General features: G+C 38.4%; 1 pseudogene; it reads left to right on the top strand.

The window, feature by feature from the left end:
* The first annotated feature begins 542 nt into the window (after positions 1 to 542).
* Positions 543 to 6,023, top strand: LOC136487878 (cysteine-rich receptor-like protein kinase 44; annotated as a pseudogene).
* The last annotated feature ends 280 nt before the right edge of the window (positions 6,024 to 6,303 follow it).

Here is a 6,303-nt window from a genome sequence, read left to right as displayed (position 1 = left end):
ATAGATCCCTACTCCCTAGTGGCAGGGCTGCTCGGTGGATGAGGCGGCAAGGCAGAATAACGCTGCTGGCCGTGGTGGGTGGAGACAGCGATTGGGTGGAGCAGGGGCGGGGATGATGGTTGGTGTGATGATAGCTTTGCAGAGTGCGGTACATGGTGGATGGCGTGTGGTGCGGCGAGGCGGAGTGTCGCCAGCGGCTGCGGTTGGTAGTGGGAGGCGGTGGTGGGGTGGGAGGCTGCGGCCTGTTACGCTTTGTGAATCTATTTAGCATAGGCTGGATTGAAGTCTTGTGTGAAAAGGCCTTTTGTGTCTCAGGAACAAGAGATCCAAGATGGGCCTTGTGGGGGAGAACATGGACATTCAATTCCATATGCTTCAAGATATTACCAACAATTTTGGAATTGATCGGGTGATTGGTAGTGGGGGTTATGGAATTGTCTACAAGGTATATCTAATAATTTATTTACAACGTAATAATCCTATTTTGGCACCACTCCTTATGCATCTATACTAACTAGTTTGATCACAACAGGGCCTGTATAATGGACCAAGTGATTGCTGTGAAGAGGCTTCGGTCAGCTGCAGGGACTTGATGATAAAGCGTTCGACAGTGAATTCCGTAACCTTTGCAAGATACGGCATCCCAATATCGTTGGGTTAATTGGCTACTGCCATGAATCACATCGTAAGTTCATCCCTCATGAGGGGAAGCTAATTACTGCTCATGAAATGGAGAGAGTTCTCTGCTTCGAATATATGGAAGGTGGAAACCTTGAGAATCACATTTCAGGTATACTGTATTCTGGAATATGGCATGCGTGCGATTATAGGACTGAGGAGAAAATTAGTTTATTTAATTTATTGATGGTTTTGTACGTCGAATATGATAAAATTAGTTTAAATCGGTGTACGTATTCAAACTCGATAGACCTTATGTGTTTTTCATTTTCCCATTGCAGATGAATCTTGTGGTCTTAACTGGCCCACATGCTTCAAAATAATTAAAGGTACCTGTGAGGGTTTACACCACCTACATAGTGCACAGGGAAAACCTATTTACCACCTTGATTTGAAACCTGCTAATATTTTGCTGGACAAGATGATGACGGCAAAGATTGGAGATCTTGGTTTGTCTAGGCTTGTTTCTTCAACAATAACCCATCAAACTGAAATGCGCAAGGGAACACTGTAAGTTGGGCTATCATGTTCTGAGCTATTGATTCTTGTAACACTTTGCCAACAAAAAAGTGTGGTTATTTTTAATATCTTTTATGCTTCTTATGGTCCAGTGAGTACATGCCACCAGAATACATACTTGATGGCGCTATATCAAAGAAGTTTGACGTCTTCAGTTTGGGAGTAATCATGATAAAAATAATGGCTGGAAATAATGGCATCTACGACCGTAGTACAATGCCTCCCAAACAGTTTATTGAACTCGTAAGGAAAATTGTTCTCCGTATCATGAACAGAGATTTGTGAATATTATGTGTTTTAAGTACTACTTAGATATATCTGAGTGTAACTGCCATCTAAGAGCAACTCCAACAGCTTGGCTAAAATTAGTAGCCAAATTTTTATTGTTTAGCCATTTTGTAAAATAGAAAACTCCTCAAAAAAGAAGAGCTCCACAACAATCTTGTTATTTTACAAAGTCAGGCAGCGAGCGCCCGTGGTTAGCTATATATGGCCACCGAAAATCAAGGGGTAGCCATCTTCCTATTTTACAAAATCAGATAGCACATCTGTTGGAATCTATTTTTTGCTATACAGATTTCAAAATAGCCTCCACAACCAGAATAGCCAAGCTGTTGGAGTTGCTCTAACTACATGATCCCATTTCGTAGGTAACTACAAACTGGAAAGGAAAGCTGCAGGGCACGTCGGGGCATTCATCACCACGGGAAATAGACATTTCACCAGTGAAGAGGTGCATCGACATAGCATTAAGATGTGTAGATGAAAATCGGGATAAAAGGCCAGAAATAAAGGACATTATCGATGAACTTGAAGAGCTAGAACCTAGGGTTGATGAAATGTCAATGTATTCTGATCTGCCAGAAGATCTAATTGGCCTGCAGGTACGTATATGATATGTTCATTATGGAAAGCATGGATGCATCGACATAGCATTAAGATGTGTAGATGAAAATCAGGATAAAAGGCCAGAAATAAAGGACATTATCGATGAACTTGAAGAGCTAGAACCTAGGGTTGATGAAATGTCAATGTATTCTGATCTGCCAGAAGATCTAATTGGCCTGCAGGTACGTATATGATATGTTCATTATGGAAAGCATGGATGCTCTTCATATTACCAGCAACATATATACTATTTCCCTGGAAACTGAAAGATAAAAATGAAAGTGTGTGTGTTTATGTGTAGTGGGGGATGAGGGATTGACAATTAAAATGAAAACACATCCTAACAATTGATGTTTAACCCTAAGTGCACAGTAGGTGTAATACCTTCGCCCATTAGTGTCTTCTGGTCCGTCATGTTGTATCCATGTGTGTTGTGTTTTAGTGTCACCTTGGTTATTTAAAGAGGTTCGGGCTAGCATAGCTTATAATCATTATCATTCCAAAGAACTCTCCTCTGGATTAACCATTTCACATGAAGTGAGAATAAAAGTGAAATACATGTGCTTTGCGTATATAGGCCCATTCCACATGGGGAGGTAAGCAGTAGGAAGATTTTTGACGAGTGCATGCACATAAGACTATGGAACGGACATCATGGTATCGCTACTTCAAAAATAAATTAGGAGACAACCTCTCTTATTAATAGAGATGGACACATCTAAGGATTACCTCTATAAATGGTCATGCAGCCTCCAGGCAAATACCCACCTCTTAATTATTTTGAGAGCCAGGCATGCTAAGGTGACCGTATTTGTTAATTGACTATTAACAGAGCCACGATGTCCTAAGGCGACCACCTCTGTTAATCGATTAACATATGCCCATCTTTGAAAATGACAATTAACATAGACAGGCATACTAAGTGTCTGTCTCTAGAAATCGATCAATAAAGGCGGGCATATAAAGAAACCCTGCGTCTACACATAGTTGCATCAAAAAAAAATATGTTGATGCCTAATTGAATCTCGGATCACACAATAGCAAGGCCTAGAATGCACCAGGTGGCCCAATGACCTATCACGCAGCTTGTAACTCTGAAATCAGCAAGTACTGACCAACAAGTCGGTAGAGCCTATTTCAAGCCCGTTCTTTGCCGAAAGAACTTGAGAACACCTCCTAGAAAGACCTGTCAAGGAGATGACCGCTAAGGTTTTGTCCTAGGGTCGACAAGACCACCTAGAATGCCGCCGAATCTCGTTGAGAGACGCGCAGAACAATAGGACGTTGGAAAAGTTAGGGTAAAAGGAGTAACAGATGTTATTTGAACGATTAGATGTTGAAGCTCTCAATCAACCGTGATCCTTCGATATATAAGGGGTTGGTCTTATCCGAGTAGGAAACATGTTTAAGACACTTCTTTAAGTTTCCCACGTGAAAACACGAGCCAAAACCAATCTGGACTCCAAACGGTCTCAGAATCCAGGAAAACTAGCTTAGCCGGTTTGGGAAACCGCCGGTTTCGACATAATAGGTCCAGCACACTTCTTTCTTTGCACGGAGTCCAAATGCGATAACCCAAATGTTGTTTTTCGATTATCTTGATGCCCATAGCCCCATGGTGGGGTCCAAATCTTGATGCCCAAATGTTGTGGTACACTTTTTGCTGTTAAAAAGTTCATAACTTTTTCTATGAACTATGATGAAGACGAACTTTACATCATAATTGTAGCCCTCGATGTGATATACAACTTTATTGTTGAGAAATTTTTGATATGAAATTGGTTAGTTTCCCAAAATGTTGTTTTCAGTTCTCGAATGTTCAAATTTAAAATTTAAGATTTTTGAGCAACCTCGGATGTTAACATGGTCTGTACTAAAGCTATAGTTCTTAGTAGAATCTACAACTTTGTAGTTAAAAAGCTTTAAAGTCGGAGTTGTTTAAATTCAAAAAATCAAAATTTAAAATTTCCAAATGACCTTAATTGTTCACATGGCTAATTACAAAGTAGCAGTGGCCTACCTGATCTACAAGTTTCTTAATGATAAATTTTTTATTTAAAGTTATTTAAAGTCTTAGTTATTTAATTTAAATTCATATATTTTGATATTCAAATTACTAAAATTTCAAAACAATCTCGGACAGAGACATCTCATATACTAAAGTTGTAGTGCTTGACAAGTTTTAAAGTTGTAATGCCCATATATGGCCATGGCATTGCGAAGACATTTGCATAAAAATAATTTTTGGAGACGACCCCTTTTATTATAAAAGCGGTAGAAAAGTATTAGTGTCTCTCGTAATACTAGTCAATTTCAAATTTAGTCTACTAGGAGATACCCAAATAATGATCACCTCTGTAAACTGATTTAAATAGGCAGACCTCTTCAGAGAACTACCTTGTGAAAATAGAGTCTATTTATAAAAGACAAAACTCTTAAGAGTCCTGCCTTTTTTAAAGTTCAAGCCCACTACTAGAAAAATGGTTTTAGGAGAAAATCTCTCTGATTAACTGGACCAGCCACATCTTCGGACTGCCTTCATAATTGGTTATGTGGTCTCTAGGCAAAAGCCCACCTCTTTAAAAAATAGGCATCTTAAGGTGACCATCGCTGTTTATAGTTGGTTAACCAGACAGGCGTTCTAAGGCCCCACCTTTGTTTATCGATTAATAGATGTGGGCATCTTAAAATTCTTTTCTCTAAAATCGCTAATACCAGAGGGATGCATACTAAGGGTCCGCCTCTAGAAATAGATTAATAGAGGTGGACACTTAAAAATCCCCAAGTTGCACCCAAAAATAGTTGGTAACTTTTTTGTATGAAGTTGAATAAAGACAAATTTTATATTAAAATTGTAGCTTGCGAAAGGATATACATCTTTGTAGTTGAGAAGTTTTGTTGAAACTATATAGAATCCCAAAATATTGTTTAAATTTATCATAATATGAAATTTAAAATGTAAAAGTTCCAAATAACTTCAGATGTTGCCGTCATATATACCGAAGTTGTAGTACTCAATATAATCTACAACTTTGTAGTTGAAAGTTTTTTGAGTTGAAGTTGTTTAAAGTCCCAAATATGTGTCTTAAGTTCTGAGATTTTGAAATTCAATATTTAAAATTTCTAAACCACCTTGAATGTGTACATGGTTAATATCAAAGTTGTTGTGCCCAACCCAATCTACTAGTTTGTTATTGTTAACTTTTTTATTCAAAGTTTTGAAAATACCAAAAAATCTCATATGGAGACACACCCTTTATCAAATTGCAGAGCTCAACGAGACCTAAAACTTTGTAGTATGAAAGGTTGGGTAGATATTATGCATTTTAGAAATTAGAACAGCAAAAACTTGTTCTAGCAACTACTATTATTGACTACTAGTAATACTACTATGCTTTCTCTTCCACAGGTCTCCAAGTCACCAGTTAACCTCATGGACGCCCTGGATGCAACGGATACTGCCCCCATATTGGACAAGCTCCGCGCTCTAGCTTGGGCTGTCGACAATCTCAAAAACAAGTTTGTGCAGGTTGAAGCTGCATCTGTGAAGGTAGACAACCTCAATAAGAATATGGACGCCATGGCTGTGCAGCTTGACAACCTCACTAAGAATGTGGACGCCATGGCTAAGAAGCTCAACAAGTGGTGATGTGGTGATGTAGGGCAGTTAATGTCACACCCCAAAATTTCTAATTTTGGGTTGTGAATAGAAAACACTAAATAAAATAAATTGTTTTAATATTTGGATAAAATTTACCAAGTTTGGTTCGAGCTAGCACAAATTTAGTTATAAAAAAATGGTTTTCCTAATTTTTCGAAATCAATTTTACAGGCTTTTGGTGATATGATGTATGCTTGTTACTTGAGTTTGTGTTGTGAGTGCATAAAGTTTTCAAAATGTGTTATCTTTATTCGACATGCCTCTGTCTTTTTGGTGAAACAAAATTCCTTGTTTCTGCAGTTTAATCCTTTTATATGCGTGGAGCTTTCCAAAATCCTTTTCTTATCATCATCTATCAATCTCCCTCTATTATCTCTCCTCGGTGAAACTTTGTATTTCTTGCTGCATAATCAGTTTCTTTTAGATGTTCTAAATTTCTTTTCGTGAGCTCAAGATATTTTATTTGTGCGTGCCTCATCCTTTAATCGATCTCCAATATTTGTCTCGGGATCACCAGTAGTTCTCTCGGGGTCCTCCTGAGCATTAGACAGGCCTTC

This window comes from Miscanthus floridulus, chromosome 10, assembly GCF_019320115.1.
Source record: "Miscanthus floridulus cultivar M001 chromosome 10, ASM1932011v1, whole genome shotgun sequence".
In the NCBI taxonomy this organism is placed as follows: Eukaryota; Viridiplantae; Streptophyta; class Magnoliopsida; order Poales; family Poaceae; genus Miscanthus; species Miscanthus floridulus.
Note: the sequence above shows the minus strand (reverse complement) of the source record. Positions and strands in the feature narration are given on the sequence as shown.